Raw genomic sequence first — 16489 nt, 5'->3', positions numbered from 1 at the left:
GATACACAGGGGCCTGGGAAGGTGATAATGGGGGCTGGGACAGGGAGGGTGAAGTGCAGGAATCAGGATGAGGCTAGTGGGGAGTCGGGCGCTGGGACTGCAGAGTCTGAACACGGGGCAGGGGTTTTGGGGGGTCCCCTAGAAGACAGGACTGGATGTAGGCTGGGGGGAGCCTAGGATTGGCGGGCCAGGGCTAAGGAGAGAGGTTTTCCAGGCCAAGGGGACGAGGGACCAGGGCCGGCAGACAGCTCGGGCCTCGAGGGGCGGGCAGTGGGCAGGGGCTATCCCTGGGGCGCTGGGGAGCTACCGGGCCAGGGTAGGGCCGGAGGTGGGGGTGGGGGGCGGCTGCCCGGCTCCCAGGCCGGACGCGCGCGGAGGCTGCGGCCGCAGGAACGGGGTTCAGGGAGACCAACCTGGGCCCGGTCCAGAGCAGTGGGTCCGGGACTGGCACGGCCTAGGCGCCCCGGCTCGGCGCTCCCAGCAGCGGCTGCCTCGGCCCAGGAGGCGGCCTCGGCGCGGCCTCCATCTTGCTCGGGTTCTCCCCGGGGCGCGTTCCCGCGCCGAGGCGCGCGCTCTCGTGCACCGGCGCGGCTTGGCGGAGGCGCGCTCCCGCCGCCAGCGTGCGGGGCGGGGCGGAACGGGGGAGGGGCGCTCCAGGTACTGGCAGTCAGTGTGAGGGGTGGGCACGGACCTAAGGGTCCCCCAGCTTGAGCAATAATCCCTTTATACAGTAGGTTCTCTGACTTGGGGGACCCCCTTCTTCCAACCTGAGCTGCGTGGCTGTGGATCCCCGCAGAGCGCGTGGGAATGGGGGAGGGGCGAACGGAGTATTATTTGATAGGGTTTGAACTGCTCTCTTGCTCCCAGTACACCTTCCCTACAACCTAACACAGTGCCTCAGGTTGCGCCATTACATTTCCAGCCCTTTGGGTCTTAGAGGCATTGAAGGTTCCCAGAGTCTCCTTGGAAACTGCCAACATCCCTGGGAGAGGGAACCCCCTAAAGTGTTAGCATCCCACGCCCGCGATAGGGATTCGTTGGCCACCAGCGGAAGGAGTTGGGCCTGGAGAACAAGATCCAGGGTGAGTATGGGGGACAAGAGGGAAGGAGGCTGGGAACATGTCGGTTTCCCTCCCTACACTCTTCCAAGTACCTGCCATGAAGTGAGCACATCAATAAGATGTGTTAAAGAGCAAAGCGTCCTATTCCAAGCTCATGGTCAGGCCCAAGAACACCCTGGGGGCATCCCAAGGAAGCCAGTGAGGGTCATTTCTTTCCCTGAAGGGGAATAATTTTTGGCTTAAGATCTGCCAAGATGATATGGGTTGGCACCCAGACAAACCCTGACTACTTATTCACTACCCCTGTGACCTTGCACTTGGGCTCTCTGAACCTGTTTCCCCACATCTAAAGTGGGCAGACTAAGCCCCACTTCCCAAGCATGTAAGGGAAAGGGGTGGGGTTGAAAAGAATCTCTGTCAGTGAGTTCCAAACTCAACACCCTACACAGGGGCCAGTCTGATGAAATTTGCATCTATCTTCAGAAAAAAGTAATTATGTAACGTTGCCAACTGTCTTTTCCAGGAGAGACACTGTTGTTCTTCTTCTTCTTTCTTTTTTTCCTGAGATTATGTACTTCCTGCTTTCTTGGTGTAAAAATTCCTTTTTAAAGAAATGTTGATGATAGTTAATTTGTTCTTAAGTTTGTTTCATGATAGTTCTTTCTTAATGTCCTCATTTTGGCAAAATAAAAAATTGGTAGTGTTATTTTTCATCCCAAATTTTATTTTTTTTAGAAAAAAAAAGTTTATTAAGAAGGCTTTGAAATTAAAAAAAAAAAAACAAACTCCTAAGGGTCACCTAGGTTAAGCATCCAATTCTTGATTTTGGCTTGGGTCATGATCTAGCCTGCATAGGGCTCCATGCTGACAGCGGGGAACCTGCTTGGAATTCTCTCTTCCCTTTTCTCTGCCCACCCCCCACACACGTGCGTGCTCTCTCTTGCTCTCTTTCTCAAAATAAGTAAATAAACTCTAAGTAAATAAATAAAACACGATACAATTTTCTAAACCTTTCAGTCAGTTCAGCAAATATGTAATCAGCAATTTAGCTGTGTAAGATTAAAGATCTGTTACTTTATTTAAAATAAAATATATTTCAGTTCTTTAAATTTATTCCATAAAGTACATATTTCCCTATAAATTATCTTTCTCAATGTGGCCTCTTCTCTCCCTCTAGTTGTGTGGAGTTTATCCTGTCAGTTCTCAGGTTGATTTCTTGGTTATTCAGAATGATTTGATAGTTATCTGGCTGTGTTGGAAGAATGAGTTGAGCCTAGGGTCCTCCTACCAGGCTGCCATCTCTCTATCCCAAATTTTAAAACAAAATGATGAGGCCCATGAAATGGGCTCCACAATTTGGGCAACTCAGACTCATATGAGATCATGTCATCTGAGCACAGGGTGCTCAGTAAATTTGGTTTCCCCTCCATCGGTTCCTTGTAGAGGGCATCCTGACTGTTTCCTGAGAATCCTAAGATCCTAGAATCAAGGGGTTGTGTAGAGAGTCTAATTCTACACCTTCTCCCACTGGGCAGACAGAGAACAGAAGCCAAAGAGGGGACTGACTTGAACAAAGAGGGGGATTGATCCTGCCAACTGACTGATCAGCCTGAATCATTTATTCATCCATGCAATAAATAAGTGAATGTCTTCTGTAATGTGCTGCACAGCACTGTTATAGCCTTGGGATGAGATGGTAGGTAAAACGGATGTGATCCTCGCCCTCCTGGACCTCACAACTTCATGGGGAGATAGAAAGTGTTGGGAGGAGGAGAACATCATCCTCAAAGTCTCTTTTTGTGGGTGCTCCTGGTTTGGTTACTATTCTGAACATAAGTTACTAGAGCCCGAAGCTCCATCTTTTCTCCTTACTCTTGAATTATTGCCTTTTTTTTTTTTTCCTTCCTTTACTGCTGAGCCAAGCTAGTCGTTCAGAGTAAAAACCAAAAAAGTCCACTCACCACTCTTTTTTTAATGTCTGGTTTTTATTTAATTTATTATTTTATTTTACATCCAAGTTAGCATATAGTGCAACAATGATTTCAGGACTAGATTCCTTAATGCCACTCACCCATTTAGCCCATCCCCCCTCCCACAACCCCTCCAGTAACCCTCAGTTTGTTCTCCATATTTAAGTCTCTTATGTTTTTGTCCCCCCCGCCCCATTTTTATTTTATTTTTGCTTCCCTTCCCTTATGTTCTTCTGTTTTGTATTTTAAAGTCCTCATATGAGTGAAGTCATAGGATATTTGTCTTTCTCTGACTGATTTTGCTTAGCATAATACCCTCTAGTTCCATCCACATAGTTGGTAATGGCAAGATTTCATTCTTTTTGATTGCCGAGGAATACTCCACTATATATATATATATATATATATATATATATATATATATATATATATATACCACATCTTCTTTATCCATTCATCCATGGATGGACATTTAGGCTCTTTCCATACTTTGTCTATTGTCAATAGTGCTGCTATAAACATTGGGGTGAATGTGCCCCTTTGAATCAGCACAACTGTATCCTTTGGATAAATGCCTAGTCGTGCAATTGCTGGGTCATAGGGTAGTTCTATTTTTAATTTTTTGAGGAACCTCCATACTGTTTCCCAGAGTGGCTACACCAGTTTGCATTCCCACCAGCGCAAAAGAGATCCTCTCTCTCTGCATCCTTGCCAACATCTGCTGTTGCCTGAGTTGTTAATGTTAGCCATTCTGACAGGTGTGAAGTGGTATCTCATTGTGGTTTTAATTTGTATGTCTCTGATGCTGAGTGATGTCAAGTATTTTTCCATGTGTCTGTTAGCCATCTGGATGTCTTTGGAAAAGTGTCTATTCATGTCTTTTGCCCATTTCTTCACTGGATTATTTGTTTTTTGGGTGTTGAGTTTGATAAGTTCTTTATAGGTTTTGGATACTAACCCTTTATCTGATATGTCTTTGCAAATATCTTCTCCCATTCCATCGGTTGCCTTTTAGTTTTGCTGATTGTTTCCTTTGCTGTGCAGAAGTTTTTATTTTGATGAGGTCCCAATAGTTCATGTTTGCTTTGGTTTCCCTTGCCTCCGGAGACATGTTGAATAAGAAGTTGCTGCGGCCGAGGTCAAAGAGGTTTTGCCTGCTTTCTCCTCAAGGATTTTGATGGCTTCCTGTCTTACATTGAGGTCTTTCATCCATTTTGAGTTTATTTTTGTGTATGGTGTAAGAAAGTGGTCCAGGTTCATTTTTCTGCATGTCGTTCGTTGTCCAGGTTTCCCAGCACCACTTGTTGAAGAGACTGTCTTTATTCCATTGGATATTCTTTCCTGCTTTGTCAAAGATTAGTTGGCTATACATTTGTGGGTCCATTTCTGGGTTCTCTATTCTGTTTCATTGATCTGAATGTCTGTTCTTGTGCCAGTACCATACTGTCTTGATGATTACAGCTTTGTAATACAGCTTGAAGCACGGGATTGTGATTCCTCCAGGTTTGGTTTTCTTTTTCAGGATTGCTTTGGCTCTTCGGGGTATTTTCTGGTTCCATACAAATTTTAAGATTGTTTGTTCTAGCTCTGTGAAGAATGCTGGTGTTATTTTGATAAGGATTGCATTGAATATGTAGATTGACTTGGGTAGTATTGACATTTTAACAATATTTGTTCTTCCTATCCAGGAGCATGGAATCTTTTTCCATTTTTTTGTGTCTTCTTCAATTTCTTTTATAAGTTTTCTGTAGTTTTCAGTGTATAGATTTTTAACCTCTTTGGTTAGATTTATTCCTAGGTATTTTATGATTTTTGGTGCAATTGTAAATGGGATCGATTCCTTGATTTCTCTTTCTGTTGCTTCATTGTTGGTGTATAGGAATGCAACCAATTTCTGTGCATTGATTTTATATTCTGCAACTTTGCTGAATTCATGGATCAGTTCTAGCAGTTTTTTGGTGGAATCTTTTGGGTTTTCCATATAGAGTATCATGTCATCTGTGAAGAGTAAAAGTTTGACCTCCTCCTGGCCTATTGGATGCCTTTTATTTCTTTGTGTTGTCTGATGGCTGAGGCTAAGACTTCCAATACTGTGTTGAATAACAGTGGTGAGAGTGGACATCCCTGTCTTGTCCCTAACCTTAAGGGGAAAGCTCTCAGTTTTTCCCCATTGAGGATGATATTAGCATTGGGTCTTTCATATATGGCTTTTATGATCTTGAGGTATGATCCTTCTATCCCTACTTTCTTATGAGTTTTTATCAAGAAAGGATGCTGTATTTTGTCAAATGCTTTCTCTGCATCTATTGAGAGGATCGTGTGGTTCTTGTCCTTTCTTTGATTGATATGAAGAATCATATTGATTGTTTTGTGGATATTGAACCAGCCCTGCATCCCAGGTATAAATCCCACTTGGTCATGGTGAATAACTTTTAAAATGTATTGTTGGATCCAGTTGGCTAATATCTTTTTGAGGATTTTTGCATCCATGTTCATCAGGGAAATTGGACTATAGTTCTCCTTTTTAGTGGGATCTTTGGTTTTAGAATCAAGGTAATTCTGGCTTCACAGAAAGAGTTTGGAAGTTTTGCTTCCATTTCTATTTTTTTGGAACAGCTTCAAGAGAATAGGTGTTAACTCTTCCTTAAATGTTTGATAGAATTCCCCTGGAAAGCCATCTGGCCCTAGACTCTTGTTTTTTGGGAGATTTTTGATTACTAATTCGATTTCTTTACTGGTTATGGGTCTGTTCAAGTTTTCTATTTCTTCCTGTTGCAGTTTTGGTAGTGTATATGTTTCTAGAAATTTTGCCATTTCTTCCAGATTGCCCTTTTTATTGCCATATAGTTGTTCATAATATTCTCTTATAACTGTTTTATTTCTGCTATGTTCATTGTGATCTCTCCTCTTCTTGATTTTATTTATTTGGGTCCTTTCCTTTTTCTTTTTCATCAAACTGGCTAGTGGTTTATCAATTTTGTTAATTCTTTCAATGAACCAGCTTCTGGTTTCATTGATCTGTCCTACTGTTTTTTTGTTTTGTTTTGTTTTGTTTTGTTTGTTTTTGGTTTCAATAGCATTGATTTATTAGAGCATTGATAAAGCTCTAATCTTTATTTTTTCCTGTCTTCTGCTGTTTTGGGGTTTTCTTTGCTTTTCTTTTTCCAGCTCTTTAGGATCTAAGGTTAGGTTGTGTATCTAAAACCTTTCTTCCTCCATTAGGAAGGCCTGGATTGCTATATACTTCCCTCTTATGACTGCCTTTGCTGTGTCGCAAAGGTTTGGGGCTGTGGTGTTATCATTTTCCTTGCCTTCTATGTATTTTTTAATTTCCTCTTTAACTTCTTGATTAGCCCATTCATTCTTTAGTAGGATGTTCTTTAGTCTCTAAGTATTTGCTATCTTTCCAAATTTTTTCTTGTGGTTGATTTCGAGTTTCATAGCGTTGTGGTCTGAAAATCTGCATAGTATGATCTCAATCTTTTTGTACTTGTTGGGGGCTGATTTGTATCCCAGTATGTGATCTATTCTGGAGAAAGTTCCATGTGCACTGGAGAAGAATGTATATTCCGCTGCTTTAGGATGAAATGTTCTGAATATATCTGTTAAGTCCGTCTGGTCCAGTGTGACATTCAAAGCCATTGTTTCCTTCTTGATTTTCTGTTTAGATGATCTGTTCATTGTTGTACATGGGGTGTTGAAGTCCCCTACTATTATGATATTATCAATGAGTTTCTTTATGTTTGTGATTAATTGATTTATATATTTCGGTGCCTCCACATTTGGAGCATAAATGTTTATAATTGTTAGATCTTGGGGGATAGACTCCTTAATTATGATATAATGCCCTTTTTCATCTCTTGTTACAATCTTTATTTTAAAATCTAGATTTTCTGGTATAAGTATGGCTACTCTGGCTTTCTTTTGTCGACCATTAGCAAGATAGATGTTTCTCCATCCCCTTACTTTCAATTTGAAGGTGTCTTTAGGTCTCAAGTGCGTCTCTTGTGAATAGCATATAGATGGATCTTGTTTTCTTATCCATTCTGTTACCCTATGTCTTTTGATTGGAGCATGTAGTCCATTGATGTGTAGAGTGAGTACTGAAAGATATGAGTTTATTGCCATTATGTTTCTTGTAGAGTTGGAGTTTCAGGTGGTGATCTCTGGTCCTTTCTAGTCTTTGTTGTTTTTGGTCTTTTTTTTTTTTTTTTTTTTTTTGTCTTTTCTCCCCTCAGAGAGTCCCCCTTAAAATTTCTTGCAGGGCTGGTTTGGTGGGAAACTTTTCATCTCTCCTTCTATTTTGAATGACAGCGTTGCTGGATAAAGAATTTCTGGCTGCATATTTTTCCAATTCAGCACATTGAATATATCCTGCCACTCCTCTCTGGTCTGCCAAGTTCCTGTGGATAGGTCTGCTGCAAACCTGATCTTTCTTCCCTTGTAGGTTAAGGACTTTTTTCCCTTGCTGCTTTCATGATTCTTTCCTTGCCTGAGTATTTCATGAATTTGACTATGATGTGTCTTGTTGACATATGGGAGTCCTCTGTGCTGCCTGAGTTTTGATGTATGTGTCTTTCCCCAGCTTAGGAAAGTTTTCAGCTATGATTTGCTCACATAACCCTTCTACCCCTTTTTTTCTCTCTTCATCTCTGGGACCCCTGTGATTCTGATGTTGTTCCTTTTTAAGGAGTCACTGATTTCTCTAATTCTTAAATCGTGCTCTTTGCCTTAGTCTCCCTCTTTTTTTCTGCTTCATTATTCTCCATGAGTTTGTCCTCTGTATCACTGATTCGCCATTCTGCCTCATCCATCCTTACCGTTGTGGCATCTACTCGAGATTACGGCTCAGTTGTAACATTTTTTATTTCCTCCTGACTAGCTTTTAACTCCAAAGAAAAGTATTCTAATCTGTTTTCAACCCTAGCTAGTATTCTTATTATCATGATTCTAAATTCTGGTTTGGACATTTTGCTTGTATCTGTGTTGATTAAGTCCCTGGCTGTTGTTTCTTCCTGCTATTTCTTTTGGGGTCAATTCCTTTGTTTTGTTATTTTGAAGGAAGAAAAGAAATTGATAAGGTAAAAAAATTAAAATTAAAAAATTAAAACAACACACACACAAAAATCAAATAAATGATGCTAGATTCTAGGTGTGTTTGGGTCTGGTTATTGAAAAGAGCTTGATAGAGAAAAAAGAAAACATTTGAAAATTTGAGAAAATGAACACAATGAAATAGAATAAAACGAAATGATGAAAGTAAAATAGAATTCGAAAAATTTACAAAAAAAGTAAAAAATATAGAGAAAAAATAAATAATATTTTAATAACAATGGAAAATAAGAGTAAGTTTTTTCTCTTTATTCAAGAAAAAGAAAAGAAAAAAAAAGAAAAATGAATAGATGGACCAGTGAACAGTTTAAAATACAATTGAAATTACATCAGTTTTCCCTAGAAGTTGAACTATGAAGCACTTTATAGTCCGTAAACTAAGCAGGCGGAGAGATTTGTGGTGTTGCTGAAGAGCGAGTATGGCCTAGTTGGCGGGGCTTAGTGTAACAGCTCCATTCTCCACTAGATGGTGCTGCTAAGTTACTGGGGTGGATTGTTGTGGCGCTTTAGGTGTGTATGCGCATGCGTGGGAGGGGTGAAAATGGCGTCATCCAGCTACCCAGTCTCTAGTATCCGAACTCTGTGCTCTCTCCAACCAACAATCGTGCATCCATCCTTTGTCTCTCGCTTTTGTCCACTCCCCGCCTTTACACTGTCTGTGATTAAGCTGTCAGGTTGCCAGACGGCACCTCCCTCCTGAGTTTTATCTCACATGCAGCTGTTTCCCGACCCCTCACTTCTGAGGGACTGCAGCTTTGACCCACTGAGATCCTCTGGGAGAGGGTTTCACTGAGCAATGGCCGGGTGCTGGCCACTCCCAGGAATGTAAAAATGCCCAGAGACTGTAGAATGCCCAGATACTGCGGCTGGGTGCCAGCCCACCCCAGAAAAAGTTCATGCGATCATGTAGCAGCAGCGTTTCGGGGATTATGGAAAATCACAAATACACATCTGGCTCCAGGCTTCACCCTTAATGACCTTGTTCCAGCACCAGCAAATGTGGTTGTTCTCTGGGGTCTGCTGGGACTGGGTGGCCACACAGCCTCTACCAGATTTCCTCCCAACAGAGGAACCACTTCTCCACATGTGGCCTGAAAACTTACTCTACCCCACTCTGCTGCTGGGGATTCGCCCTTCCCACCAGAGCACCACCAGGTATTGAGCTGTGGAGTTTGATGCTCTGTGCTCCCCCTGTTTATAGAGTCTTAATGGAATTTAAACCCTCCCCTTTCTCCCTTTTTAGTTCAGTCCCTGAGGCTGCTTCCACTTTTCCACTTTCCAGCTGTTTTGGGGGGAGGGGTGCTTTTCCTGAACTCTCCCCACCCAATCTCTGTCCTCTCTCCACAAACAAAAACAGCTCCCTGCCCTCCGCGGCTTCTTTCTCCCCCAGTTCACCTCTCTGCGCCATATACTTGCTGACTTCTGTGGTTCAGGTTGTGCAGATTGTTGTGTTAATCCTCAAATCAGTTTTCTAGGTTCAGGATGGTTTAGTGTTGATCTGACTATATTTCATGGACATGAGACACAAAAAAAACTTCCATGCTGTTCTGCCATCTTGGCCCCTCCACTTACACTCTCTTTTTTACATTTTTTTAATGTTTATTTGTTTTTGAGAAAGAGTGAGAGAGACAGAGTGTGAGGGGGAGAGGGGCAGAGAGAGAGGGAGACACAGAATCCGAAGCAGACTCCAGGCTCCAAGCTGTCAGCACAGAGACCAATGTGGGGCCTGAACTCAGAAGTGTGAGATCATGACCCAAGCCTAAGTCAGACACTCAACTGATTGAGCTACCCAGACACCCCTGGTATTTTTTCTTTAAGGAAATTCCTTTCTCCCTCTCTCACTCCCTATGTTTGGTGAGATTCACCCACCACCACCACCATTATATTCTTCTCCAGACAGGGGCAAATGGTTAGTCCTGGACAATGAGAATACTCCATTGTTCTAAACACAATGATTGGTTCAAGCATGGGCACATAAGCCAATTCAAATAGTTGAGATTGATATCCAGGTCATATGTTGCAGTTTGCAAGAAAGAGGTGTTGTCTAGGATTTCTGTTGAGTTTGTTGAGCTGAGGGAATGGTAAGCTTCAGCTACTGGGGGCCATCTTTGACACCCTAAGCAGCGAAATTGTCTAAAAATAAGGTGAGTACACAGAAAGGTAAGAAATGGAGAGAGACTGTTCTGATGATGTAGTTTGACCACCTGGATCCATCCATGCCCTAAGACCTACTTCTGGAGTGTTCTGTGAGCCAATACATTCAGGTTTTGCTTAAGGCAGTTTGAATCCAGGTTTTTTCATTTCCAACCCAAATAGTCCCAAATAACTACATCTCCCAAAAGAGAGCAATGTTGGGATAATGGATTGTTTATATTGTAGAAGAATAGGTGTGCTACTTCTGTCATAATGGAACAAAAACACCAGAATTTGAGGCCAATATCTGCCACTGGACAGTGATGCAACTCCTCGGAGCCTTATTTTCTTCCTTTGCAAAATGGAGAAAAACATCCTTCCTACCTGCAGATGCTGTGAGAATCAGAAGAGATAATGGATGGAAAGGACTTTGTAAACTGAAAATGGCTTTATAAATGTAAGTGATTGTCATTAAATTTTAATAAGTGGCTTGCCCAAGGATTAGAAATAGCAGCAGTATTGGAAAAGCACTTGCCAAGCTGTGAGTAGGTGGCACAGAATGTATCCTTGTTTTTAAAACTAACCTTAGAGCAGTGACAGCAAGAAAGTTGGAGAATTCTATACAGAAAGAACTTCTCTTTGACCCTAGGGAGGGGCCAGAGCAGAATGGAACAGTTGTGGGAATGAGATGGGGACTAGAGACCACAAGGCAAGGATGATGCTGCACTGAACACCTGGGTGAGAAGAGAAGCCCCCAAGGCACTTCCAGCCAATATCCTAGTGAAGAAAGATCTGTAACTGGCTGGATACCCTTATGCCTAAATTAAGTGTCCGATTACGTCAAACATTTGATAAGCTCTTACAACATTCTAAGTCCCCTGATCTTTGTTTTACGTGTATTATCTCATTCAATCTTCACAGTAGCCCTTTGAGATAGTGTTATGAGCTGAATTGTATCCCCCACCCCCACCCCCAATTCATATGTTGAAGTCCTAACCTCCAGTAGCTCAGAATGTGACTGTATTTGGAGACAGAGACTTTAAAGAGGTGATTAAGGAGGCACTTGGGTGGCTCAGTCGGTTAAGTGTCTGCCTCTTGATTTTGGCTTAGGTCATGATCTCAAGGTTTATGAAATCCAGCCCCACGTCAGACTCTGTGCTGACAGCACAGAGCTTGCTTGGGATTCTCTGTCTCCCTCTCTCCCTGCCCCTCACCCACTTGTGCTCTCCTCTTCTCTCCCTCTCTCTCCTGCTCTCTGAAAAATAAATAAATAAACATTTTTTTAAAAAAAGAGGTGATTAAGGCAAAATGAGGTCATATGGTGTGCCCTAATCCATCATCACTGGTGTCCTTATAAGAAGAGGAAATTAGGACACGGACAACACAGAGACCACAGGATGACCATGGAAGACACAGCAAGAAAGCAGCCATATACACCAAAAGAGGGGCTTCAAAAGAACCCAAACTTTCTGACATCTTGATGTTGGACTTCTGGCTTCCAGAATTATGAGAAAATTACCTTCTTTTGTTTAAGCTACCCAGTCTGTAGTATTTTGTTATGGCAGCTCTAGCAAACTCATACCGGTAGGTACTCTTATATCCCTATTTTATAGAGGAGGACACTGAGGATGAATAACTTGCCGAAAGTCACATATCTAGCAAGGGGAAGAGCTGTGATTTAGCCTCAAGAAGCCTGCTCCAGAGCCCACATTCTTGATTACTGTGCCTATGGATCATTCTAAAGAGTAGATGCAATTCTTCTGAACTACCTTTGTTTTCTTTTTAAATCCATATTATTTGGTTATGAATATATGCACTCACATCACCATCTGGAGTCAAGTCTCATTTCTGCAAATTACCAACTGATGTTAAGCCTCAGCATCCTCATCTGTAAAGTTAGGATGATGATAATAGTAGCTCCTTCTGAGAGTTTTTAGGAAAGTTGAATGAGATATTGTGCACATAAAGTGCTAATCACTTGGAAAACATTCAAAAGCTATTTGCTATTATTATCAGATAGCTTGAAAGTAGGAGTTCCAGGATTCAAACACGGGACTAGCTTGGTCAAAGCCAGTACATATAACCATTACATAGAACTGTCCAAGGTTCCTGAGCCCTTGCTGAAAGACACCAGGGCTATGGAGTTAGACAATGGATAGTTTGTATTCTAACCCTGATACACAAGAGTTGTGTGGGTTTGAGTAAGTTATTTAAATTCTCTAAACCCCATCTTCCTATTCTGTAAAATTGAACAACGTAAGCTCATATGGTTTAAATGAGGTGAAATATGTAAGTTGTTGGTCACGCAATAGATGCTCAGTAAACATTAGTAGAGAGGATTTCATCTTTTGTAGGAGGTTAGGTTCTAAATGTATACCACCCCATCCTATAGTTCTTAGGTACTAAAATTTCAGACAACTGAGATAGACTGAAGAAAACAAACAAAAAGTCTATTTTCAGATGTAGAGACATTCTGCCTTTAGAATATTAATCCTTTAAAAATCAGTAGTATGTGGAAAATTGTAAAAAATTAATATTTACCTATAGAATTTACTCTTTATTTATCTAAAGTCTCCAGCCAGTCATACTGTCTTTCCTAGTCAGCTCAGGCTAATATTACAGAATATCATAGACTGTGCGGCTTAAACATCAAAGATTTCTTTCTCACAGTTCTGGAGGATGGAGATCAGTGTACTAGCATGGTCGGGTTCTGGTGAGGACTCTTCCTCACTTACAGATAGCCACCTTCTTTCTGTTTTCACATATGGCAGAGAGAGCTCTAGTATCTTCCTTTTAGAAGGACACTAATCCTATCACAAGGGCTCAACTCTCAAAGTCCCTACCTCCTAATATCACATTGGGGGGTAGGGTTTCAACATATGAATTTGGGTGGGAAAACAAACATGCAGTCCATAATACTGCCCCACCCACTGACTTTAATGATTTGGCCTCAGGATGAGCAACTCACCCTATCCTAATCAAAGGCATTCCTTGGGGAAATAGGGGTGGGGATGAGGCAGAGGAACAGAAAACAAGAGAGATGTTCAGTTCTCCATTTCTTGGATCATAAGCTGTAAAGATGCTACTTTTAGGTTGTAGATGGTCACATTCACCATCCCACTGGAGAGCCTAGAAAGTAAGGCCAACATGTGTGCAGAAGATGGATTGAAAGATGGATAGATTCTTTTTTTTTTTTTAAGATTTTACTTTTAAGCAATCTCCATACCAAGGTGGGCCTTGAACTCTCAACCCCAATATTTAGAATCACATGCTTCACTGAATTGAGCCTGCCAGGTGCCCCTGAAAAATGGAGAGATTCTTAATACTGTCTGATACCTTATGTTTGAAATATGTTTACATCATTCTTTCAAATCCCCCCTTTTTTGTTTACAATAGTTTCAATTATCTATCTCTCTAATGTTCCTATAAGAATCCCAATAAAAACCATCTTTCTCTTTCTCCCTCAGTCTCACACATTATCTCTTTTTGACATGAGGCTTGTCATTCATTCCTTCAACCATTCAACCAATAAATATCAGTGGCATCTCATATTTATAGGTCCTATGCCAGGCAATGGGGACACAAAGATTAAGACCCTATCCCTTCCCTTTAGAAGCTCACTGTCTAGAGGAGGAACAAGGGAACAGATGCAGTGTAATTAGTATGACAGAGGGTCACTCAGATTTTGAAAACTATGTGAAGGGTTTACTGGACTATGATCTTGAGTGAGTCACCTAAACTTTCTGAATGTCAGTTGCTTCATCTATAGAGAGGCCATCATAAAAAATATTATTTCACAGATGATTAAATAAAATAATGTGTTTTATACTGGAAGCAAACTGAAAATGTTAAGAATTGTTCATATAATCACAAAATGCCTAAATAACCATACCATACCTTTCCTTGTAAGCATCTGTATTATTCAGAACTCTTGGGTTGCAAATAACAAAGATGCAACAAAAAGCTGACATAAGCAGCAATAGAAACCAGCTGCTCACATGATAGGGTTGGGAATCAGTCTCTTCCTTGCTTTCCTTTCCTTTTCTTTTTTTAAAAATTTATGTCTTGAGTAAACATTTTATTTTATTTTTTAAATTTTTTTAGTGTTTATTTATTTTTGAGCGAGAGAGAGACAGACAGAGTGCAAGCAGGGGAGGAGCAGAGAGGGAAACACAGGCTCGGAAGCAGGCTCCAGGCTCCGAGCTGTCAGCACAGAGCCCGATGCGGGGCTCAAACCCACAGACCGCGAGATCATAACCCGGGCTGAAGTCGGACACTTAACCGACTGAGCCACTCAGGTGCCCCTCTCCCCTACTTTTCTATCCATGGTTGGCTCCAGGCCCCAGCAAAATCTTCCCAAGTTATAGCAAGATGGCGTTGCTGGCTTTGCGGTAAAAAATATATATATGGTCTGTGTGATACTCCCATTTTGAAATTTGTGGAAAATCCCTTTGAGGCTTAGTACATGGTCAATTTTCATAAATGTTCTCTGCGTTCTTGCAAAGAATGTTCATTCTTTATTAATGGAAAGCTCTTTGTGTGTTTATTAGCTCAAGCCTGTTAATTGTGTTGCTCACATTTTATAGATCATTGCTATTTTTTTTCTGAAAAGTATATTAAAATCTCCCATTATGATTGACTGTGAAAGGACCTGAGAGAACTTTATGGAGTGATGGTAACATTCTATATCTTGCTGGGAATTTAGGTTACAAGGTGTATGCATCTGTCAAAACTCAGCAAACATACACTCAAGATTTGTGTATTTCATTGCATGCAAAATTTGTTTCAAAAGAAAAACTTGCAACTAGGTAGTCAACTTCAGATAATAAGATCTTTAAGGGAAAGGAAACTGACTGCAACTTACTTTGGAATGCATAAAAAATAAGATGGGTTAATAAATGGATAGAAAGAGAGATGGACGTTGTATGTAAAAGCAAATTTAGAGTAAAATGGTAGAATTTAGGTGGTAAGTATAGGCATGCCTTGTTTTATTGTACTTTGCTTTATTGTGCCTTGCAGCTACTGTGTTTTTTACAAACTGCAAATGTGTGGCAACCCTGCTTTGAGCAACTCTATTGGCACCAATAGTATTTGCTTACTTCATGTCTCTGTGTCACATTTTGGTAATTCTCACAATATTTCAAACTTCTTCATTATCATTATATTTGTTATGGTGATCTGTGATATTCAGTGTTACTATTGTAATTGTTTTGGGGCTCCGTGAACCAAGAACATATAAGATAATGAAATTAATCAGTAGATGTTGTATGTGTTTTAATTGCTTCACCAACTGGCCATTCCCCTTCGCTTTTCCTCTACTTGGGCTTCCATGTTCCCAGAGACACACAATATTGAAATTAGGCCAATTAATAATCCTACAATGGCCTGTAAGTGTTGAGTGAAAGAAAGAGTCACACACCTCTCACTTTAAATCAAAAGCTACAAAGGATTCATCTTAGTGAGGAAAGCATGTCAAAAACCAAGGCAAGCCAAAAGCGAGGCCTTTTGTGCCAAACAGTTAGGCAAGTTGAGGATGCACAGGAAAAATTCTTGAAGGAAATTAGAAGTACTACTCCAGTGAACACATGAATGATAAGAAAGGGAAACAGCCTTCTTGCTGATGTGAAGAAAGCTTTAGTGGTCTGGATAGAAGATCAAACTGGCCACAACATTCCTTAAACCAAGGCTTAATCTAGAACAAGGCCCCAACTATCTTCAATTCTTTGAAGGCTGAGAGAAGTGAAGAAGCTGCAGAAGAAAAGTGTGAAGCTAGCAGAGGTTGGTTCATGACGTTTAAGGAAAGAAGCCTTCTCCATGGTGTAGAAGTGCAAGGTGATATAGCAAGTGCTAGTGTAGAAGCTGCAGTAAGTTATCTAGAAGATCTAGCTAAGATCATTAATGAAGGTGGCTTCAATAAACAACAAACTTTCAATATAGAGGAAACAGGCTTATATTGGAAGAAGATGCCATCTAGGACTTGCATAGCTAGAGAAAAGTCAAAGCCCAGGTTCAAAGCTTCAAAGGACAGGTGACTCTCCTGTGAGGGGATAATGTAAATGGTGACTTGAAGTTGAAACCAGTGCTCATTTACCATTATGAAAATCCTAGGTCTTTTAAGAATTATGCTAAATCTACTCTGCCTGTGTTGTATAAATGGAATAATGGAACATGGATGACAACATACCTGTTTATAACATGGTCTACCGAATATTT

At 41.1% G+C, this 16489-nt stretch overlaps 1 protein-coding gene and 1 long non-coding RNA gene across 2 annotated transcripts in view; one reads left to right on the top strand and one right to left on the bottom strand.

The window, feature by feature from the left end:
* Positions 1-560, bottom strand: part of LHFPL4 (LHFPL tetraspan subfamily member 4) — a 32670-nt gene extending 32110 nt beyond the window's left edge. Inside the window, exon 1 of the mRNA XM_086697506.1 lies at positions 414-560. The gene's annotated coding sequence lies outside the window, so the exon portion shown is untranslated. The remainder of the gene's footprint in view (positions 1-413) is intronic.
* Positions 561-689: 129 nt separating this feature from the next.
* Positions 690-16489, top strand: part of LOC147583483 (uncharacterized) — a 39294-nt gene continuing 23494 nt past the window's right edge. The window contains exon 1 of the long non-coding RNA XR_015248260.1: positions 690-1082. This is a non-coding gene — a long non-coding RNA (uncharacterized LOC147583483). The remainder of the gene's footprint in view (positions 1083-16489) is intronic.

Source organism: Puma concolor, chromosome A2, assembly GCF_028749965.1.
Source record: "Puma concolor isolate L17-30 chromosome A2, mPumCon1.1.hap2, whole genome shotgun sequence".
In the NCBI taxonomy this organism is placed as follows: domain Eukaryota; kingdom Metazoa; phylum Chordata; class Mammalia; order Carnivora; family Felidae; genus Puma; species Puma concolor.
This window is presented reverse-complemented; position numbering and strand designations above follow the sequence as displayed.